This window comes from Chlorocebus sabaeus, chromosome 1 (assembly GCF_047675955.1).
Source record: "Chlorocebus sabaeus isolate Y175 chromosome 1, mChlSab1.0.hap1, whole genome shotgun sequence".
NCBI lineage: Eukaryota > Metazoa > Chordata > Mammalia > Primates > Cercopithecidae > Chlorocebus > Chlorocebus sabaeus.
The window spans coordinates 43,792,211-43,816,623 of NC_132904.1; the positions used below are offsets into that span (position 1 = coordinate 43,792,211).

At 39.6% G+C, this 24,413-nt stretch overlaps 1 protein-coding gene across 2 annotated transcripts in view; it reads right to left on the minus strand.

Annotated features, from left to right (window-relative positions):
• NELL1 (neural EGFL like 1) overlaps window positions 1-24,413 on the minus strand; it is a 936,950-nt gene that overhangs the window by 563,759 nt on the left and 348,778 nt on the right. The gene's annotated exons all lie outside the window — the stretch shown is intronic.

A 24,413-nucleotide genomic window follows, 5' to 3' on the forward strand; every position in this document is an offset into this window, starting at 1 on the left:
ACATAAATCTATGAATCTAGGCAGGAAAAGTAGAGAGAGGCAAGAAGGATTGATGTCTTCCAACTACTGCAGATGAGGGAGAGGAACACAAAGTGATACCAGTTAGGGGACAAAGCAGCTTAGATGTGCAGAAGCTTCAAGAAATAACATATCTTGGGTTAGGCTAATGAGGAGAAGTTTCTACTTTCAACCTGGGAAGGCCTTTTCCTGATCTTCTTTGTCATCTTTTAAAAACTAACCTTCCAAAAAAAGAAAAAAAGAACTAACTTTCTTCTCAGATGGCTTCAGATAGAATTAATCATTCCAATCTGGTGCCACCATAGTACACCATATATGGTTCTATTATATTCGTTGGACTATATAGTAACAAATTTACTTACTTGCCTGTGAGTTCACTTAGAGCACTTTTGATTTCCCACTGCTCAACGCTGTGTCTGGCATAAAGCAAGGCATGAAACAAAGTTTTGACCAATTAAATTAAAATGATATGAAAACCACACAATAATGTTGTATTGATATGCCATCATTCTAGAGTATAGTCAATTACATAATGGTTAACAGTAACCAAGCACTTACTAAGTGTCAAGTACCATTCCAGGTGCTTATTAATTGGCATAAAGTATTTTTATTTGTGCATATTGACATATAACCATATAAGATGAATACTCATATCTCCACTGTATAGTTTAGTTAGCTAAGGCATAGAGAAATGCCTATGGTCACATGGCTAGTAAATGACAGGTAAGGATTCAAAGTAGACATTCTAGCTGCAAAGTAGAAATTCTTAACTATTAGCCAACATTGATACAAGAGATTTCCAAGGAGACTGAGCAGAGAAGAATCTAATGCTGGTTGATGTTGTAAGTACAAAGCTTATTAGGCTGGCAACCTGGTGCAGAATTCAGGTGGGCCCAGGGGCTAAGCTAAGCCATTCAGGGTGCTCCTCACCTCCTCAGAGTTCTCTGCATCCTAATGCAGCTCATCGTGCTTGGCCCTGGAACTCTGGGACAGGGTTAAATAAGATACATCACTGTGTCTCAACCACAGCAGTATTGGCATTTGGGATCAGATCGTTTGTTGTTGTTGGGAGCTTGTCTTGTGCTTGTAGAATGTTTAGCAGCATTGGTGGCCTCCACCCACTAGATGCCAGGAGCACGCCCTCCTTCCCCTGTGACTGAAACAGGAAAAAATGTCACCAGACATTTTCATATGTCCCCTGAGAGGTAAAATTGCCCCCAGTTGAGAACCACTAAGATACACATAGCCCCCAGTTAGACAAGAATGCCTCACAGAGTGTAGAATAACTACTCTTTTCTACCATCACAATATACAATACTCTGCCTGGAATGACCCTTCTTGGGACACAGATACTTGTGCATTCTTCTCCAAATGGATGTCAGCAGGATAAGACGTGGTATTAAAGTGCAGCTGTGTTTTATTCACTGCTTGCGATTCAATGTTCCTATGTAAAAGTTCACTCATTTAGAAAAAAAGAAATACTACTTCTGGTTTTGCCCTAGAATTAGAAAATTTAATCAGACTAACACACCGTAGGAGGTAAGAAGAGCAATTATAATTACTTCCATTTAAAAGAGCATGAACATGAGGCTCAGAAAGGTTAAGAGATCTGTCCATAACCACAAAGCTAGTTCATGTTAGAGCTACAGCTCAAGCCCAGACCCTTTTATCTCAAACTTTATTATATCTTCCTGCCACCCGCAGGGGAGTAGAGCTTTCAAAAGACCAATGAAAGCAGAAAGATAGGCAAAAACTTCCCAACCGCATTCTGATGACTAAATCATCTTGAGTAGAGTGGGAGATGTCCAAACATTAGGAATACTTAAAATGAAGTAGAACACAGAGCTGAATAGGAAGCAGCCTCTGCAGATGAGAAATGAATAAGGATCCTGCCACATCGCATCCATCTCTAACTCGCACCATTTGGTAAATAATAGATCTAAGCATTCCTGCAGTAAACCCACTCGCTAAAAATTTCCAAGTGCAGCTGAACAATCAATGAAAATATACATCTTCTCTTGCACCAGCTTGTGGGGAAACAACAGCACATTACCCACTGGCCTCATGTTGACTTGGGCACCCAGGACCTCTTTTGCCAGCAGGAGGTCATAATCTAATGTGCCTACCACACTGAAACAGCCAGTGATGACAGCCAGACTGACAGAGAGGAAAATAGCTCTCGCTGTCTCTCTCTCTCTCTCTCTGAAGAATTAGATATTCTCCTGATCAGGATGATCAAACCCAAACATCTGACACTGCTGTAGCCACAACAGCGGTAACAGTTTGTTCCCAGTCACTGTCAGTCTAAGAGATCAGTCTTTGTGCCCAGTGGCCAAAATGTTGCTTGTAGTTCCATATACTCCAGCACAGCTCTTATAGGATGACAGAATCTGTAACAGCATGGCCTCTAACTCCCATGGCCAAGAGTACTTCTTTGGCAGTTATAAGGCCAATGTTAGTATTAAAGTGTTTGATCATTCATTCATTGAACATATATTATTGAAACCTATTCTATCCTAGTTTCTGGACTAGAAATACCAAGAGAAACAAGAAAGGATTCTTTTCCCAAATATCTTGTATAATTAAAGAAAATACAAATATACAAATACATAATTGAATATATCAATCAAGCCTGTATATAAGGCTGAAATGCAGCAAGATCAAAGAGGACTCTCCAACTGTGACAAATTGCGCCTAGGATCTCAGAGGGGTGGATGAAGATAGATCTCCCCAGCAGATGGAACAGCAAAAGTAAAGGCACAGAAGTATGAAATACTAGAGAAAGTTTTGGGTTCCTCTTGAAGTTCAGTAGGGCTACAGCAGAGGCTATGAGTATATAAGTCGTCGGTCATGGTAGACTTCATTCTTTGATTCCAACAAGGTGATTTCTACTTCCCCTCATAGATAAGGATGATAGAAAGAAGGAGATCCTCGTGATAAGGAGAAGAGAGACATGATCAAGTCTGCATACTCCTCTAATGAAATAAGGAATGGATATATCATGCAAGCAAAACTGAAAGTAGAGAAGGCTCCCAATAAGGGTGTATAGAATAGAATGGAGCTCATATTCCAGTAGTGGACACAAAATATTAAGAAAGAAGTATACAATATGTTCAAAGAGCTTCAGGTATATTTGTTTTTCAGTTAATTCTCTGAAGCTGGTACCTTAATTCTCTGCCTTAAACTGATGAGAACATTGTACCAGTCAGGGTGTGGCTAGAAAAACAGAAGCCACTCTATGTATTCCAGGTATAAAAAAAATAGTTAATTAAAGATAATCATAGCATTGGGAAGAACCAGGAGAACAAAAGCTGGGAAGCAGCCACCAGCAATCCTAGGTTGTAGGCAGCAACAAAGTAACTTATTTTAAGAACTCACCGGCAAGCCTCTAGAAGTTTTAAGAATCTCCAGGAAGCTTCTACCACTGTTTGGAGCTACGGCAGCAAACAAGTCATTCTCAAGAGTTCCCTGGGAAATGACTGTGGCTCTCACATTTGCCCAGGTGTCTGGCTGTAATAGCTTCTGGAGAATGGTGGCTCCTCCTTTCCTGCCTCCCAACATTTGTGCTAGTGACTGTCACTGTCTACTTCTAACATGGAATCATACAGGGAAAGAAATGCTGGGAAAGTGTTCTTGTTTCTCTGCAATATGATGCAGAAGGGACCTCTAGAAGCGAATGGTGGTGATGATGCCAGGCGGATAACATGGAATCCAGCATAAAAAATTGAGGCACAGGAAATTTACATGACTTTCCCAAGAACACCTAGGAATTGAGACCAGAGAAATCAAATAATTTGCCCAGGGTAACATAGCTCATAAAACGTAGAGCCAGGATTCTGGACTTACGCAGTTATATTACAATGCTTACCAATTTTACCACTAGGTTGATATGGGAAGTTAGGGGGAAAAAAGAGAGTAAGCTACTGAAAGGTTTCAAGTTGGAAAATGACCTTAGGTGCTGTTAAGTTTAGAACAGGTACAATAATGTACCAAGTAGAGATGTGGCCTGAAGGTGGAAATGATCAATATACAGGTGGGAAGGGGGTCACTGGAGGTTTGACAAGGATATGACATGTGGCAGTATCCTGTATGTAGCATAGGAGTTTATCTGCCAGTGGGTGCAGAGTGGGAGACTATAGTGGGGAAAGGTAATTTGAGGTAGGAGCACATTGTGTATAAAGGCACCAAGAGGTGACTGGGCATGATTCGTTACAGGAACTGTGATTTCTTCACTACGGCTAGAACAAAGGGTACGTGTAGGTAAGAATGGAGAAAGAGACTAGAAAGGTGGTGGAACTAAATCATGGCAAACCTGAGGTGCCCTGCTTGGGAGTTTGGGGAGCTACTGGCTGTATGAAGCATGATCAGTTCATGTTTATAAAAATCACTCGGCCAAATGCATCGGAGGCCTAAGAAAAAGTAAGCAGTATGTTCACTTATTTGATTTATCCCCAAGCTTCTCTAGTTAATTTATCTTCACCTATTGAAAGGGACAAAGGGAACGAATTAAGCCAAAACTGATTTGTCATTTAAAACAAAGCATGTTATTACACTCACCTTGCCCTGAATGATCCTGTCTGTCCTAACACACAAGAGAGGAAGAAAGGTTAGGCTTCTGATATATTCGTTATCTGCTATCCATCCATTAGTGTCCAATAATGCCAATAAGCACCACAATGGCAGTCGCTTCTCATTGTAGGACCTGCAAGCTCAGTTGCTTTCTGCCAATACCAGATGCACAAAAGGCAAATGCTACAAGACCTTACAGCTTAGCCCTCAGACACAAAAGCTCTATACATTGCATTCACACAAACCAGGACTAAATGGTCATTTATAAAGCAAAACAGTCACCCAGAAACGGTCACAGAGCAAGGATGATTAGCAGGAGGTTTGTGGGAATGGAGAATATACTGGGTTGACAACAGGACGTGCCTGGCTTAAGAGGGGCAATGGCATGTTTTAACTTAAATGCAATGTTAACACCGGTAAAGGAGAGCCATTTAGAGGGAAAGCACAGATGGGACTCTGCAATTGATTCTTAGTGGGAGGGAAAGGAGAAAGAAATAGAGAAGAGAAAAAAAAAATCTTGAAAATGGGCCCTACACTCCATTACTAACCAAAGGTGTTTCAGAAGCTGCTGACCTTTTCACAGTGGCATTGATCCAGCCACAGGGGGAAACAAAGCTGCAAAGAAAATAAAGTCACCTCAGTATAACAGGTTAAAGCAAATTGTGAAAAGAAGAAAGAAGTTGACCCTGAAAGGCAAATACATTGTCAGGCCACCACCACCTGGACAGGCGTTTTTCACCAAGGTCACTCTAAGGTAGGAACCACTATGACCACAGGGAAAAGGGTACTGATTTACAGAGAAAGTTATGAGCCCACATATCAAGTAATCACAGCAGTAATTTCAACGGTGGGGATGAATCTCTGCTTTTCCTCCCTCTTCCGGGCTTTTCATTGACAACCTTGCTTCATTCACACTTGGTTCTCTAGAGGCTTGTTCATTCTTTGTACAGGCATCCCAGTCATATATATAACTAACATATTCATCAAACTCCTGATGTTAAAGCTGCAAGAAAATTGAGCAGTACACATACAGAATAAGGGGAAAAAGAAGAAGAAAGAAAACTGATAAACAGAAAGAAGACTTGTCAAAAGACAGTTACCTTAAGAAAAAGAGAATTGACATGACAAGAAAAGATCCAGAAATCTAAAAAAATGAACAAAGTTCAAGTCAGTGAACAAGTTGGTTCAGTGATAAGTAAAAATCAAGAAAAAGAAAATATCTGATAAATACAATGGGGAAGTTCAGCTGACGAAAACAAGAGCCAAAATCAAGACAATTTTTCTCAGAAGTACTTTAAGAGGTTCATCATAATGAAATAACCACAACAAGGGCAGGGAGACTATAACTGTGCTTGAATATTAATTTCATCATATGTGTTGATTATAAGATTTCAAGTTAATTAAATTGGATAAACAAACTAATTATATTCCCCTTCCAATGTTCTTTGTTTATTCAATCAACATTATTGGGCAGCTAACATGGCACCATGTTAGACACTGCATTTACAAATATGTATAAAACATAGTGTCTGCCCTCCAAGAGTTCACAGTAGCCTCCATATTACAGCAATCTTCAGGCAAATAATTACAGAAATGTAAGTGCTCAAAGCAAGAGGTAAGCAGGCATTGAGTTACGAGTTTATCAACCCTGTGAATATAAACTCTATATTCGTTTTGTAACCTAGTTTTGGTTAGGAAAAGTTCAGACTCTCTGAGGAATGTCAGCTTTACCAGGCTGAGAAAGTGGTACATTCAACTACATTTCTTCATTTACCTGTCTTAGAAAGGATCTTTCCCAGTTAGTGTTCAAACAGAATTTACAGTGTGAACAGGGAGAAAAGAAAAGGAAAAGTGAGCAAGCTTGGCTCTACCCCAAGAATTTCTATTTTAGAACATAGGAAGACCTGCAGGGCACATGGCTTGATGCAATCTGCCAAAGTGGAAGCATCGAATCATAGGCAAAGGCATTGAGAGTGCAGGCCATCCCTGCTCAGAATCCCAGTTGCCTATTACATCAAATACAACTGAATCATTGAGTTGACTCAGTTGAGTCAAACTTAAAACCCCTGTCTGAAGAGTCAACTGAAACAGCCTCCATTTGCCAAAGCTGGAACAATTAGAGAAACAAAATAAAGCAGTATTGCATTATAACTCCAAGTGTAAAATAAATATCAATGAGTCTTCCTCCTCAATACACATAACCCCTGGCTAATGATGAGAAAAAATTAGACAAATCCAAATTGAGAGATATTCTAAAAAAAAAAATACCTGACCAGTACACTTCAGTACTATCAAAATCATCAAAAGCAAAGACACTGTCACAGGCAAGGAAAGCCTAAGGAAACATAATGACTCAATATAAGTGGTATCCTGAATGGGATACCGGAACAAATAAAGGGCATTAGGCAAAAACTAAGGAAATATGAATAAAGGTATAGACTTTAGTTAAATACAGTGTAATAACATTGGTTCATTAATTATAACAATGTACTAAGCTTATGTAAAATGTTAATAGTAAGCAAGACTGCAAGCTCTGTACACATCTTCACAATTTTTCTGTGACTCTAAAACTGTTCTAAAATAAAAAGCTCATTAAAAAAGAGAGAGAGAGAGGAAATACATCCTTGGCACATAATATAGGACCCATTTATTCCTCAGCAATCCATTTAGGTAGCTGCCATCATTACCCCCCATTTTCAGAGGAGAATGAGACAGAGATTAGTTAAGTAAGTTTCTCAAGGTCACGTAATTTGCAAAGTCAGGATTCAGATATAAGCCGACAGACTTCAGAGACCATGCTTTTAGTCATCACACTGTACTGATACCCTATACGACAGAAAAATGTGCCTTCTAATCTACATCTACACTTTGTTCACGCTCACCTCATCCATGGACAGGACCCAGACCACTGCTGCTGGGCTCTCCCAGTACAGACTCTGATACCTTCTGCTGGCTGGTTACTTCTTTGGATGCCTTGTCCACAGTCCAGTGCTGCAGCCCTCCATTTTCACCACTTACCTCAATATTTGGAGCCTAATTGGCCCCTCTCAACCATCTCCAAGCAGCTTTAATCTTCCTGGGGCACTGTTTCCCACACCCTGTGGCCAGACTGAGGGCCTGAGTCAAGTGTCCACTCCAACATGAGGCATAAGCCAGCAGGTCCCAGCAGGTGGCCAAATTCTGCTTAGGAGGTCATAAAGAGGGCCATGGTGAAATTGCCTTTGCAAAAATTAGAACAGTGATAAAATTGTGACAGTAAAAGAGATCTGACCTAACTGACTCAATTTTGCCTTTAACCTCCAAGCCGCCCTTTGTTCATTCTTGGGCATAGACCAAAGTAACTTTGGCAGAAATTTAATTTATAATTTAACTTTGAAACAAAGATGATAACAGCCCTTCTCCAAAACAAATCCTCTCTTTTCTCGGAGACCAGATCACTTTTGTAAAAACAAACGAAAAAATAGTCACAAGATTAGAAATTATGGCTCAGGATTCATGCAGTCAGAGGCTACAAGATTACTAAGCCCCCCAATTGCTACTATAGATAACATCACCACTATAAAGCCTAAGATTGGTGTTTGAGGTATTTTTCAGACCCTGCATTCTGATAGATCAGATGGCATCATTCAGACTGGTAAATGTGCTCATCTGGTCTTGTGGCCCCTACCACACAACCCAGGAACTGACTCTGTACAAGAGGACAGCTTCAACTCCCTATGATTTCACCCCTGACCCAACCAATCAGCATTCCCCATTCACAACCTGTGCCCACCAGACTCTCTTTACAAACTCTCTCCCCATTGCCCACCAGACTCTCTTTACAAACTCTAGCCTCCAAATTTTCAGGGAGGTTAATCTGAGTAATAATAAAACTTTAGCCTCCTTTTTAGCCAGCTGTATGTGTATTAAACTCTTTCTCTGTTGCAATTCCTCTGTCTTGATAAATTGGCATATCTGGACAGTGGGCAAGAGGTTCTCATCATGCAGTTAAAATGGGAGAAACCAAGAATCATAGCTTGCCCTAATAGATACCATCAACACTCCCATGCAGGATAGGGGTGAGCAGGTTTCTGATGACCCTAATTTCAAGACAACGGCACTGAATGGGGAGAAAAGGAGGTCATGGAAGAAGAAAACTGTGTGGTCTTGAATGGAAGGCTGGCAGGGAGAACAGCTCTGAATGTTGAACACAGACAATATCTAAGATGTGCTCTCAAGGTTGGAATAAACAGAGCAAAGCATATGAAGATGTGCAGGGCCAGAATGCCGTAAGAAACAGAGCATTCTGGATGGATCTGAGCACTCTCCTTACTGTAGCGTGGCAGCAACTGAAAAGTAGAGTGGCTGCAGTGGGGCTCAACTTGGGGGTAGCCTATGTTACTTGACATTGGGCTGGACTCTTAATATGGAAGCCAGAGAAAACACAGGTCTTAACCCAAGAAGTGCTCTCAGCATGGTGCCCAGAAGCCCAGTCTCACAAGCAGAAGTGGTGTGGTGAACTAGAAAACTATAAGGCTCTGGAGTCAGGGCAAGTTGCTCAACTTCTCTGAACTGCATCTCTTCAACATACAGTGAGAGCAAGAACCTTTGCTCAGAAAATGATTGTGATGATTAAATTAGGTTGTAGATGTAAAGCTTTTAGCACAGTGGTTGGCACCCAAGAGGGGCACAGAAAAAAGTTTTCTATACTTCACATTATACCGATGAATACAGTGATAGAAATAACTCTAGAAGTTGAACATGAAAATAAACACTGGTTTTATGTCTATTTGTGGAATGTTTATTGAATAGTTTATTGGATGTCCATTATGCGGTAAGTGGTGGAGGCAAGGAGCAAAATCAGTGAGAGGGAGCTCACAGGCCTGTGGAAAATGTAGACAACAACCAATTAACTATACACATGAGTGTGTTCACTAAGAACCTAAAAGAAATACTCTGCATGTGCAGTAGGCACAAAGATGGAAACCTAAGATCTCCATTCATGGAAGGACTTGCTGCCCAACTGCAGAGAGTGTAATCAAAGACATTCTCCAGCTGTCAGTTCTTTCAGGGTCCACTTCAGCTCCAGAGAGATAGCTGGTCTGAGGACACAATCTCCCCAGGGCAGTCTGCATCTGGCAAGGGGAGCCAGGTGGAGGTATAAAGGTATAAGGATCTGGTCATTTTGGTCCAACATAGGAAACTCAGGTACAGTATTTATTCCTGATCTTTGTCATCACAGAATTATAATTTCTTCCTCTTCTCTCTCTGCCTAATCTTGCTTCTTCCCCTTTCCTTTCATAGGTGGTGATCCCTAATAAATATTTTGCACCCCTAGTGCCATCTCAGCAGTATCTGCTTCCAGAGAACCCAACTTGTAACAGGAAGAAAGGGACTGGTCAATGAAAATGAATAGCAAATAACTCCGGGCTAGACCAGGAGATCCAGAAAGACTTCATCATAGAGAACATTCTTAGGTTGATTTCTGCATTTGATTAGAAAAGGAAGCAAAGATAGGGGAAATAAAATTGCCAGCTGGGAATTAAATACATAAAATCCACATACAATGCGTGAGATCAACCATCTGGGAAAATAAAGCTAGAAAATGTCTGTACATGTGTGACTGAGGAAACCAGGAACATTGAAACCCCCAATCAAGGTGATTTGGGAGTAATTTCAAGGAATGAGAAGTGCAGTGTGATTGTAATTTACTAAGCAGAAGGAAGTCTAATCAATGGCATTGTACCCTGTTTAGAGACAGACCAAAAAGAAAGGGGGCTGGGCAGCCCAAGGTAGAACAGTACTTTACAAGGTGACACAGCTCAAGACTGGAGAAGCTAAGGGCAGTTTGCCGAAAAAAAAAATTTTTTTTTTCATTATCTGGGGCAGGGAAAGGGAGTATTTTTACCTGCCTTAAAAATTCCCTAGTAAAAAATGTTCCTAGTCAAGCTTTATGGCATCTCACTTTTCAAAAGGCTTTACTCCCTATTTAGCCTATTTTTAAGGTGTATAGTTCTAGGCACTTTAAATATATTTTATTGTTCACCCTCACTTTCTAGACTGCAAGTATTACCATTTTGATTTTGAAGAAGAAGGAAACCAGGGTCCTAAATTGTAAATAACTTGTCTGCAGTCAGCTGTTAGGTCAAAGAATGGGGATTTTGCACACTGGTCTATTATGCCCAGGCATTGGGGTTTATAACTGCAAACTCATTCCTTTCAGACCTCACCTGAGGCTTCCAGTTGATCCTAGCTCTATTGTATTGGAACTTGGACAGAGAAGGGGACAGGCAGGCAGGGTGGAGCAAGGGGTAGTTAGCAAGCTGAATCTTCACTTACTATAACAGAAAGGCAATAGATAATAAATAAAATTATATAAAAGACAGCAATACAAGCACATTTTTAGAAGAAAAGAATGGAAGTAAACAGTAGAAGAAACTTAAGAAACTTCTTAGGGAAGGAATAGGGAAAGTGAGCAGTAGACTGCTGTTTTTCATCATAAGCCATGTAACACATATCTATCATATTAATACATGAATTATATGAATTAAATGATGTTCTATTAAGAGAAAAATGTTTGTGTGGTACAGTCTGAAAGAGATGCAGTCTATCCATTCCTATAAATCCTTTAGACCTCCATTCCTGGGTTAAGCCAGAATAGCAAACAGCCACATCCCACAGCACAGAGAGAGGATTAGCAAGTTCGCAGGGCCCATAACAGTGGTGGGGAGCAGTGGGGGGTGCTGATGGTTGCTCAAAAAGTGCCACCCCTTGACTGTTTGTGTATATCTGTGATGTATTAACCAGTCACCAGAACCTACTACTATTAAACCTTCCTCTGACCACATGCTCGTTAAGGAAGCCTCTGACCATTTTTTCCTTCCCTTCAAGGTGAGAATATCCTAGTCTGAGATAAATGTCTGACCTGCCTGACAGTTACTGTAAATTATGGAATTGACATTCTGAGATATCATATATAATCAAGTTCTCTGAGCATGTCAAATATAAGCCTGTCCCTAAGAGATGGAACTCTTCTCAGCAAACTGGCAAAATCAGATTTCTGAGGCAAGACACAGACCCTGGGTAGTTGTGATTTGGAGCAGAGGAAATGCCACGTTGCATGTGAGCTCTGGGTAACCAATTATGCACCCTTCCGCCTGTGATACCCTCTGCCTCACTGTGAGCCACAGAAGTGTCCTATGAGAACTTACAGGGTCAAATTTGGACTTGGGTTTTATTACTCTCCTCATCAACGGTGAGCACTATGAACACGGGCAGTGCATCTTTTCATTTTCATATCCTCAGCACTTCACATGCCATCTAATAAACAGAAGACCTTCAATTACTGTGAGCTGAAGGGATGAATGAATAAATGAACAAGTGATACTAATGGTCATGAGGCTACATAGAAGTTGATGTGAAACAACATAGGGATGGATCAGTGCCGAGGAGAATGCTCAATCAGGTGAATTAATGTTCCAGGAATGATGCTGGAGGGAGCCGTGAGTCAGAGATGAGCATCCTTGAAAAGTGGTTGTCATGACTCCAACAGTAAATTGCGGCACAACAGTTTCATACATACCAAATAAGCACAGGTCCATGGACATCAAGGTGTTTATAAACATTCACGTCCCACCAATCAAACTGCCACAGTTGCCCTCTCCCTGATGAACCTGGTTGGATCCCTTTGGAGACTCCACCTTACTTGACAAATTGAATGCGGCAGTTGATGGAACCTCGAAACCAACAGTATTTTAGAAGCTTCTTCTTCTCCTCCATGTTAAATTCTACTTTCCCTCATCTGTTAAATTATTTTTGTTATATTACTCACTGTTAAATCATAATTGGATGTTAATGAGTTACGAGAAGAGCTGGTACTGTGATACAAAAGAAAGTTATCTGTGCCCCAGACCCCACAGGGAAACCTCTGGACTTCGCCTGCCCCTTATTCTTGCCTGGGATATATGTGAGGATGGGTATAGGTCTCCTAACAAGCTAGCCTTTCCCTATAATTATCTCTCCCACACCACACTTCTGTCCATAGCTTCTCTCCTTATTAGTTCTTTATACGCATTTTTCATTACTTATCCATTCATTCATTGACTCAATAAACATGTTTTTCAGCACCTACTATGGTTCTAAAAATTACTATAATACAGCCCCTGTCCCAGTCTGGCTAAATGCCATATGTTAGAAAGAAATCTGAAACGTTCAGACATTAAGAAAAAATGTCCTAGTAACCCTTTACTTAGAATCATGTAGACAAAATACTTAGGTATTTCAGTCAATAAATGAATATTCATTGAGTCTTTCTACTAAATAATTAGCATCAATTTAGCCTTCATGATAGGAAGAATGTAAGATGTAGCTTGTATTCAGTTACATTTAAGGTAGAGCAGAAAATACGTTAAATATTTTCTTTTTTTTTTTTTTTTTTTTTTTGAGGTGGAGTCTCGCTCTGTGGCCCAGGCTGGAGTGCAGTGGCCGGATCTCAGCTCACTGCAAGCTCCGCCTCCTGGGTTCACGCCATTCTCCTGTCTCAGCCTCCCGAGTAGCTGGGACTACAGGCGCTCGCCACCGCGCCCGGCTAGTTTTTTGTATTTTTTAGTAGAGACGGGGTTTCACCGGGTTAGCCAGGATGGTCTCGATCTCCTGACCTTGTGATCCACCCGTCTCGGCCTCCCAAAGTGCTGGGATTACAGGCTTGAGCCACCGCGCCCGGCTAAATATTTTCAATGAAGTAGGTTAGACAAGTCTGCACACATGAAACAATAAAGAGTAATGTAAGATGTTCCAAAATGTGTGATCAGTCTGTAAGTATTTGGGGATTCAGAGCTATAATTATTGTAGGAGTTGAGATAAGGCGAGTGGGAGCAGTTTAGTTAGAGCTGGTGAGTCCAACCTCTTTTAAAAAGTAGTTAAAGGCAAGTTACTTCACTTCTCTAAGCATCCATTTTCCCTACTATAAATGGAGGAGTTTGAATTAAATGATTTATAAAATCAGTTCCAGCTCTGAATTCCTTGATATGTCTTTAGGACAAATCACAGAAAGCTTCAGGTTGAGGCATTAACTTCATCTGAGCCTTTGCGGATAAACAAATGTGGATATTTCTATTCATATTAACATCTTCAGCTATGTATCTGAGGTGTTACAAAAATCATCTTATATAAGTGGGCTATACCTTAACTTCAAAAATTTATTGTTTGTAAATGGGCATCTAAATCCGATTATCATTGTTCTTTAATTTGAGAATGGAAGGATGTCTTACAATTACTCACTGTTAAGTCATAATTGCATAGCACCTACAATTACAAGTGAGTGTGAATGTACAGGTGTCCCCCCTATACAAACCCAGCACTGAGATACCAAAAGGATGGAATCTGGCTGCCTTGTTTCTAACAAAAGAAGAAATCTTAGAGTGGGAAGAGAATGCCAGTGAGGAAGGGTAACAGGGAGTGTAAAATATGCATGCAAAAAGCTCCAAGCAAGGGCTGCAGCAGTTACTGCAGAGAGCGGCCCCAGGCTAATAGTAACTTTCATCCCAATCATTTCTGCAGTTTCTCACTCCATGCCTGATATGTTTGTGTGTGTGTGTGTGTGTGTGTGTGTGTACGTACATGCACACATTGGTTGTGAATGCCCCAATCCTATCAATGTCACATGTTATTATGTCTTCCGCAGAGGATAGATCACTAAAAACTGACATTTGTAACAAGTTGAAAGGTTCTGATGATTTCAGAAATGCCTACCCCCAACATTGAAAACAAAATGTGTAGCCAGACAATAAGAGGATAAGAGAAAGATACGAGGTACAGTTGACTGCTTTCTCTTGTCTCCCTATGAGACAGGATGAAGGATTAAGTCTGGAATAGAATCCTTCCTTGCTCAAAAGAACAGGCCTATTCTGTTCTAATCACAAGAATAAAGCAGGGTCGGCCTACATTTGCCTCTAGATTGTTATATATAAATATACCAATATATCACCAGCTACCCCTCCAACAGGCAGATATCCATACAAAGTTAACTTGGATGTTTATTTTGTGCTTTGCATTCTAAGGCATTCACCATGTTAAAGGTTGCAAGAGAAGATGTTTATTTCACTCCAAGACCAAGGAATTTCCGTTGGCCCAGCCTGCCCACTTCCCTGTGAAGTTGTCAGAGACAACAGTCTTGTAAAGGGTAATACCAACTGGAAAGTATTGTACCACACTGGCCAAAACTGCAATGCCAGGCTCTCAGATAAACATGATGTCGTTGAAGGTTTCAATCCTGAGAGGAGTTGGGGGTCTTATCCCTCTTCAGCCAGCTGTAAAAAGAGACTGTGTCACTGAAACTTATAAGCACCAAGGGGAAAAGAAAAAACAAAAAGGGATTCGGGAGATGGACTATGCATGCTGCCATTCTGAGTCTTAGAGATTCCAGGCAAAGCATTTGATAAAAATGTTTTTTAAGTGTCACCAGGAAAATAACATAAAGAAGAAATCCTGTTTTAATATGTTTTCTGTTGCTATAACAGAATACCACAGACTGGGTAATGAATAAGAAAAAGAAATTTATTTTGTACGGTTCTGGAGTCTGGAAAGCCCAAGGTTAAGGGGCTATATCTGGGGAAGACAGCATTACTGCATTATAACGTGGCAGAAGGCATTGCATGGTGAGCGGGCAAGAGCATATCAACTCAAGTCCCTCTTCCTCTTCTTATAGAGCCACCAGTCCCATCATAGGGGCCCCCGCCCTAATTCTAATACCTTCCAAAGCCTCTGCTTCTAAATATCAACATGTAAATTTGGGGATGAAGCTTTCAACACATAAAATTTGGGGGACACATTCAAATCAGAGCAGACCCACACATTCAAACCATAGCAGATCCCACCCTGAAACTTCACTAGATGCTAAGCTGAGTATATATATATTTTTCTCTTTTAATTTCACCCCCCCAAAAATCTATGAAATTATAAATTATATCTATTTAGTGGATAAGAAACTGTGATTAAAGGAGATGAAGTGAGTTTCTCAAGGCCACTAATCACTGACACAGGTGGGATTCAAACCCCAGTTGGTCTAAGTCCAAAGCCTATGAGATTGCTACTTTGCTATACCCATGACAGAGGAGACGTTCCTAATAATATGAAAAGGCATTAACCAAGAATAAGCACACTGTGGTGGCACCCACCACTTTGGTTTGTATTTCTAAAGAATCCATCACGGTTACGTTTGCCACTGCAAATTATAGTCATTTGAACTGTGATGATTCAAGCAAGCGTACACAGACAATATTAAAAATGAAATGCCATTGTGAGTTAATGAGACATCAGAAAGCTTTTAACCTCAGGCTGCAAAACTGTGCTGTTAATGCCAATGCTCATGAACACAGTCTTTATCAAGAAGAGAAGAGATTGGAAATACAGGCTACCCATTTATAAAGACAAAAGCCAGAAGGTAGCAAAATGCCAGCAATCAAGCAGCAGCACCCCTGTGCTGTGAGCTTGGCTCTAAATGCCACCAGTCTGGTGACCCAATAATGTTCCTTCCCTGCAAAAACCCTGCCACAGTCCAGTCTGAACCTACAGGGTGGAAATGCAGCCCGAGATAAAACCACATTCACTCTGTTGCATTAACTAGGTCAAAAAGTGTGAAATCTGAGATGTTACCTAATTTGTAAACACAGCAACAAGAAATGTAATTGTCTACAATGCTCTGGACATATTACAATATTAATTTTAAAAGGCTTAAATGAGAAGTAGAAGTAAACTTCACTTTAAACCATATTGTAGAAACTCATCATATTGATGTTTTTAACCACTCATGTCAGTAAATATAATAATGAAACACAAGTTGATAAGAACGACATGCTGCCAGAGTTATTATTCTGAATATGAGCCCTCCCTTTTCAGGGCTATAGCTAAACAAATATAAGAAATTAAATTTAGTACATTCTGATTGCAGGACACACCCTAAATGGTTTTTGGATGGATGTTATCTTAATTAAATTCCTGATATAAGCTTGTTTTCTCATTATTTGCTTCCAAAAGACAGGTATAGAAAAAATTAACTAGTTCAGGTGTTCCACAAAGGTAGCTATGGTTCCTGGGCTTTGAGGTTTAGCAGACTAGTAACGCTTCAAAAAAATTATTTTTAATAATTTATGTCTTACAAATTGCAGCCAATGTTCCTTTGGACAGTTAAGATTTTTTAATACATTATATGCTGCCACTCATTTTATTGTAAAAGGGGACATTTCAGCACACACACACGCACACACACACGTTGTGTGTGTGCGTGTGTGTGTGTGCGCACTTAACAGTCATCTTAACATAATCTTAGCATTATACATTAATGTATTTTAGCATTATTTTTAAAGAACCCTCACTTTTATTACTCTTATCCCATTTAATCGTGGACATATGAAAATTATCCAACTACTAGCAATCCATACCTGGTATCTGAAAACCTCCCTGTAGAGACCAGGGCATGTGGATTGAAGCCAGGATGAGTGGAAATCTCAATTTCTCATTAGATAACATTAAATATGGCTTCTCTGATTCTGTTCCTTCCTATAGAAACAGGGATAATAATAACTCCCTCGTGGGGTTGATATTAGAATCATAATCAAGAAAGACAATAAACAAAAATACTTTGTAATTTAAAATATTTGTAAAAATGTTTATTATAATGTATAATATTAGCTAAACCAGACTGACTCTAATTAATTAGATTTTATTAACCATTTCAATTACTATATATTGAACATCTAATACATGCCAGTACATATAATAAGCATTAGGGTTATAAAAATGAATATAGCTGTTCCCTGCCACTCACAGCACAGCCAGGGAGAGTCACAGAAATAACTAAAATAACTAAACCTTAGTATCACAAGTACAATAAAGTGCAGTAGGAACACAGATGGACAACAATCTATTCTGCAAGATGGATCAAAGGGCATTAGCGATGTATGGATGAATAAAAGTTTCCCAGGCAGAGAAGTTGAGGAAGAGATTCAAAGGCAATGGAAATCGCAAGAAAATCTGTATGAGTCCTCTATTTTTCTCACATTCATCACTCCACAATTATCTAGGAGAATATTCATCTGTATATTATATTGAGTACTTCTCAACTTTGAGAATTTGAATCTACAAAGTTTAGAGGTACTGAACTTTAATAATTTATGGATAATGCAAAAGGTAGTGCTCACAATTTGTTTCTTGGAGTCAGAGACCCTCAGAGAGGAGGACCTTGGATCCAACTCATCCTGCAGCTTACCAAGTGACAAAATCTCTTCCAGCTTCCCTGACACAGGTCCATAGGTCTCTGTACCAAAAACAGCAGGGCAAAGCAGAGTATAGACAAGGAGACAGAGTCCCAGCTCTTTCATTTACAGGGCCCATGACTATGGGCAAGACTTTTTTTCTGTTCAAGCTTTGTCTCTGTACTATAAAATAAAGAGTTTGCACTAGATGACCTCTAATACTTTGGCAAGCCTAAACTTTTCAGGCTGTCCAAAACACAAGATTTATGTGATCTAGCAAAAACTGGCGTTTTAGTAACCATTGCATTGTTGATGCACTTTGAGTGTGTTCTTTGCATAGTATATCTTGATTCAGAGGTAGCTGTTCACCAATTATTTCCCCACTCTGTCAAGAAACCAGAGATCTAATCATTAAGCTAAATGGGAAAAACAACACAGTTTTTCAGAAAGGAAGTTATATGTTTATAGGCATGATTTGTAGGAAAATCTAAAGACTGAGCATCCTGAAGTTGGAGACTATATCTAAATTAGTTTATTCCCAAATTTATTCCAGCACAGAGCCTGGAACATAGGAAATGCTCAGCAAATGCTTATTCAATTAATTATCAATTAGATGAGAAGAGATGGCACATTTTAAAATACAAAAAAGAAATCAATTCCACTAATGGATGAAATATTAAGTTAATATTAATTCTATTATATTAATAGTTTAAAATTATAATCATGTTTTTAAGGATTCAGTGCAAAACCCAAGAAGAAGAGGAATTGGGGGAATTAAGATAAATTCTTAGCATACACAGATACTCCTAGAATAGCCAAAGGTTGCTGAAAATAATTCACTGCAAGTGAAATTGGCAGGAGCCAGAGTGTGACAACTGCAGGTGGAAACAGGATTGGCAGAAGAACAAGTTTAAGGACACTGTGCCTTACCAAGGTGACTTATAAGAAGAGGAAAATTTTCCACTGGCTTAGAGCCACAATACGTGAGGCAATTCTCTCCATAAACAACCCTAGACAAGAGAACCTCTTTCTGCCATACTTTTTGGATGGAGCAGGGGAGACTGTTGTTGAATGGAATGTAGAGGCAGGTTTAATGCAGGCCCATGGAGACATTTCTGGCTAAGAAAGTTCCCAAGTGTAGCTAACCCTTGCTCTGTAGTATCCTATCTATCTTTGTTGTTCTAATTAAAGTTTTCTAATAAAACAGAAAGTAGTAATCAGTCCAGACAAGAAGAAAGACTTTCCAATCCACCATCCACCTACCCAACCCCAACCCCACTAACAGCATTTCCCTGCTACATAATATTTATCAAAGACAGAATAGTCAGAATGTCCAAATATCTGCACAGATTTCCCTTTGTACATTCATTAACGTAGGTAACTGCTATAATATATTCTGGCTCAGCTTTGATATTCTTCTAGTCTAAAGCCTTTTATGGCCCTGATATGTAGATTCTCCTTAGAAATGCTAGCCATAGAGATGCTGAAATGGCTGTGAAATATATGGAGAGGCAGTTTGCCATTCCCAGTACCCATAGAGGTACACTGCTTGAATCTCTCTTCAAGAAAGACCTTGCTACTCAGTTGTGAAAAGTATAGTTAACCAACAGACTTCATGTGCATTAGCCCTGGAATCCACTACAGTGACATCAGAGCTGAGGTTCTTCAACCAATGACTGAGTATCGCAGGGGTACTAAGGCTGGGCCATTTTGCCCAACATGGGACTCTAACAGACACTCTTCATTTGAATGACCCCTTAGCCTGCTGCCCAGGGCTGCTTCCATCAGCTCTCACTCTTCAGATTGGCAAGTGGTGACCCAGATAGTGAACAGTCTTCCCCTAGCTCCAGGAATTGCACAATTTCTCCAGAGCATCCTTGAGGCTGTTCTCAGTAGGCTTATGAGGAAGGCAGAATCCACCTCTCTCCCTTCCAATGTGGGAGCTCCCCGTTGACTGGCCAAGACTTTGTAAGATTCACACCTGGTCTGAGGCTCTCTTATTTTCCCTATTCTGCTTCTTTCCTCTTCATTTTTCACAGGCATTCCCCTCTTTCTTAATAAACCATCTGCCCTTCTAGCTCAGTCTTAGCATCTGCTTCCCAGAGAACTCAAATAACACACCAGGGATATCTGGAATGTAACTCCAGTGGGGGTACAGGTCCTTTCCATTTGTGCCCCTTAGCCTGCTGCCCAAGGTTGCTTCCATCGGCTGTCACTCTTCAGGTTGGCAAATTGTGAGTCAAACAGCAGTGAACGGTCTTCCCCTAGCTCCAGGAAATGCACAACTTCTCTAGAGCATCCCTGAGGCTGTTCTCCCTAGGCTTAAGCAGAAGACAGAATCCACCTCTCCCCTTTCCAATGTGGGAAGAAATGAGAACAACTTAACAACTTTGTCCAAATAAATGTTTTCTTTAATCCTCAGCTTCCCTCATACCTTTCCAACCACTTAATAGAATAAAGTGAGAAGTGAAGAGTTCTTACCACAGAATAATAATAAAAACAGTAATAATGATGATGGGGTAGGAGAAAACTTTGGAAAGTGATTGATGTATCTATGACCTTGATGATGGTAGTTTTCATAGGTGTATACTCATCCCCAAAATATGGACAGTTTTGCATTTCAATCACACTTTCATTTAAGAAAAGAGAGTTATTTGTCAGCCCTGCTTACATGGTCCAGCATTTCCAGTTTGGAATGGGGGAGTATCATCTGATCTTGGAAGGAAAGCAGGGCCAGGCCTGGTTAGTCCTTGGACTGAAGACTGCCTGGGAATACCAGTGCTGTAGGCTGTCTACAGCCATACCACCCTGAACGCGCCCGATCTCATCTGGAATGGGGGAGTAGAGTGGCCACCTGCTATTCTGTTCTACACATGTGGGTTTCCACCCATGGGGCATAAAGAGTTCTATTTTAACATCCTGCTGCATAAAGAATATTTAACTTCAGAAATAATGTCTATTAAAAGCCTCATCTTCTGCTGTAGCTTGTAGAAAAGCAATTAATTTGATCTACCTAAATCCCACTCAAATGTACTCCACTGAGTCGGAGGCATGATATCACTCTCTTCCATGGAGTCTCCTCACTTCAGGAAAATCATGAGATTTTGAAAGTGACTTAAAGCTGACTTTGTCTTTCCTAGGTTTTCCTTTTGCTTTTTTAAAAGTGCATCACGTCATGTCCTAACTGCTAGATTGGGAATCTAATTCCATCAAAGGATTCTGGCTAAAGATCAACGGCCAACAATAGCTCTGTGAGATTTTAACTCTGGGTTCTGAAAAGATTATTTGAATGACAAAGTTCATAAAGATTCCCTTAAGTAGGTAATACACAAACATTTTATAACAATCTTGAATCTCACCACCCTCTGACACAGTAAACTGGGTTAAGATTCTTATTCAAGGTCAAACAATAGCTAAGAATATCAGCTGAGTAGAAAAGTTTCCCAAGGCCAGATCCACATCTTTCACTATGATTTAGTTAATCATTGCCAATACCTTTTGTTCAACTCCATTTATTTACCCTTGGTGGATCTGAGGAACATGATCTATCAGTGCTCTAACTGAAACATCCTCATCCAAAGACACACACACACAACCTTCATATGACCTTTCAACTAATCAAATATAATTAGCAAACATGCTGTGGAGTATCGATGTCCTTTACAGGGCAGGTGGCAGATTCGAGCTAAAACTCTTGATACCATAATGAAGAAAAGAACAACAGAAGCTACCTTACTTGATTGAAGCTGAGAGACATTTCCAGTTAAAACAGCTGAAAAATCAAATCAAGAAAAGTTCATGCCTTTTAAAGTTGGGACTCCAGAAAGACTCAAGCGAAGTTGGGGCATTTATTTATTTATTTATTTATTTATTTTGCAAGGGTGTCAAAGTTTTATAATGAACTTTTTAGACAACAAGGTCTGGAAGATGCACATGAGGGGAGAGTCTCCTAATTTTGAGGGTTGAATTCAATGGAATTCAGCTTCCCCTAAAGACTCATATTCATGCTTTGGAAATAAAAAGATAGCATGGAAAAAATAGCAAGGAAATTCAAACTGGTCACACATTTTTAGTACGGAAAGTCTAAGGAATCAGTTGACTCTCTTAGGTAGGACTCTTTTTGCCCATTGGGTAGAAGCCCACATTCACAGAATAGAACAACAGGTGGTTGTCACCACTTAAAATGTCATACACCACATAGAGTGCAGCCAGGGTGCTAAGAACTGGCATGTAGAACAAAAGCAAAGCTATGGACAAACTGAGGTAAGGATGAGATAGTAGCATCTCACTAAGGCTTAACGGAGTCCCAAATCTTAGATAGGAGCCAACAGTGATGGACAATGTCGCAAAGAAGGAACTAAACAGAAGGTTGTGGTACCTCTTTTATGTATAGAATTCTGCCATGACAGGGTTTCCGAGAGTCTTACAGGCTTGGCACCTTAACCCCAGCACTTGACATCCATCATTGACTTAGCATGGGGACGTGGCAAATAATGTAAAACGTCACAAACCACCATATACACCAAACTTGGACACTGTGAGTCATTATTGCAAACCTGAACTTAGCCAAATGTGTGATAGAACTCTCATTTAATTTTGTCCAAGTTGCATTTGCTGCTTTTCAAGTGATGGTAGAAGTCACCCTTTGTCTGATTCCTATTGAAAATGTGTATTTCATTTTAAGAAAAGCTGAGTTTACAGAAAGAAGGAAGAGCTCCATGAAATAAATTTTTACATGAATGTTAAGAAGACATGCAATTTTCATCATCCCTGGCATTATATAGATTGAATTTAATCCAATCTCATCTTCTACAGAAGCATACACAGGCAGCAGTTCTCAAGCTCACTCATTAAACTGAGAAGTTAATAATGCTGACCAGCAGGAAGATGGAAGACAGCTGACGTTTTCCTACTGGTCAACATTATTGACCAAGCCAAAGCTGTTAAATTAGCTGCTGCTTTGGCTTAATAGTTCTCAAGATGCATTTTGTGTCGAGGTGCTTACACACCTAGGAGAGATGATAAATTTGGATAATAGCAGAACTGGACGTATATAGAGATGGTGTAGGACTATTTGTGAGGTGTTTAATGAAAATTGTCACCATCATCACTGTGGGAAAAAAATTGTAAACTGAGAGTACAAAAATATATCTCAGCAAAAGAAACTTCAGAAGGGGTAACAAACAAAATTCAGCTATGGCTAAAACAAAATGAAAAAAAAGCTTACGGTATCTAAACTAAATGCAGAATATCCTGCACTCTGAGGGAAATTTAATCTATCAGGAGTGTTAGAAAATCAACATTTTTCTCTTTCTTTTGTAATATCTGCATGGCTATTTACTAAATAGCTGTTTATTGAAAACAGGGCTATAAGTAAAACAATGAAAATATACATACATATATATATACACACACAAAGAAAAAAATGAGAGTTTTTAATTTCTTAATATTCTTACAATTTTTTAAATATTCTAAAAATCTCAGAAGATGGAAAATGTTAAAAAATTTTAAAAGATTGTAACAAGAAATATAAGTTTGCATTTTGCTTGTTGCTTGTGGACTTGTCCATAGGTACAAATCATTTAATTTTTTATTTTTATTTATCATTTTTTGTTTGTTTAGACACAGGGTCTTGGTCTATCACCCAGGCTAGAATGCAATGGTGGGATCACAGCTCACTGAAACCTAGAACTCTTGTGCTCCCGTGATTCTCCTGCTTCAGCCTCCTGAGCGATGCTATAGCGCACCACCACACCCAGCTAATTTGTTAATTTCTTGTAGAGACAGGGTGTTGCTATGTTACCCAGGCTGGTCTTGAACTCCTGGGCTCAAGCAATCCTCCCAACTTGGCCTCCCAAAATGCTGGGATTACAGGTGTAAGCCACTGTGCCTGATCCCAAATAATTCATTTTAAATAAACTTTCTATTTGGGAATAATTTTACACACAAAAAAGTTGTAAGGATAGTACAGACAGCTCCTGAATACCTCTACCTCAGTTTCCCCTTATGTCAACATCTTATATACCATGGTGCATTTGTCAAAACTAAGAAACCAACATTGATTGGTACATTACTATTACCTAAACTCCAGATTGTATTCATATTCCACTGAGTTTTTTCACTAATGCCTTTATTCTGTTCCACAATCCCCATCAACGATAACATGCTACATTTAGCATCATTCTCTTTTTCAGGCTGACTTGGGGCAATAGAATCTGATCCCAGTGCTCTGGATTGGCTGTAATGTACAGACAAACACTGAGTCACTGTGTCTTGTCCTTTAGCTTTTTGAAGATGCCTAACATTTAGTCTTGTCATGTCTTACCCACACTACTGACATGGTGATAGGAAACTTGAAATCTTAAATCCAAAGCACTCACCACCTTTCAATATTCATTGGACTGGAAACCAAAAAGTATTATTGTACCCATTTGGTTATAGTCATACATTATATTTATTAGTAGACAAATTTTATGAACTATAATTTGACGTGTTTTTCCTCTTAATCATCTGTTTGTTACAGTGTTGTTTTTTTCTTCCCTTATAGCTTCTCTCATCTTTAGGATAAAGTTTTTTTGCGAAAGCAAAATGGACGAT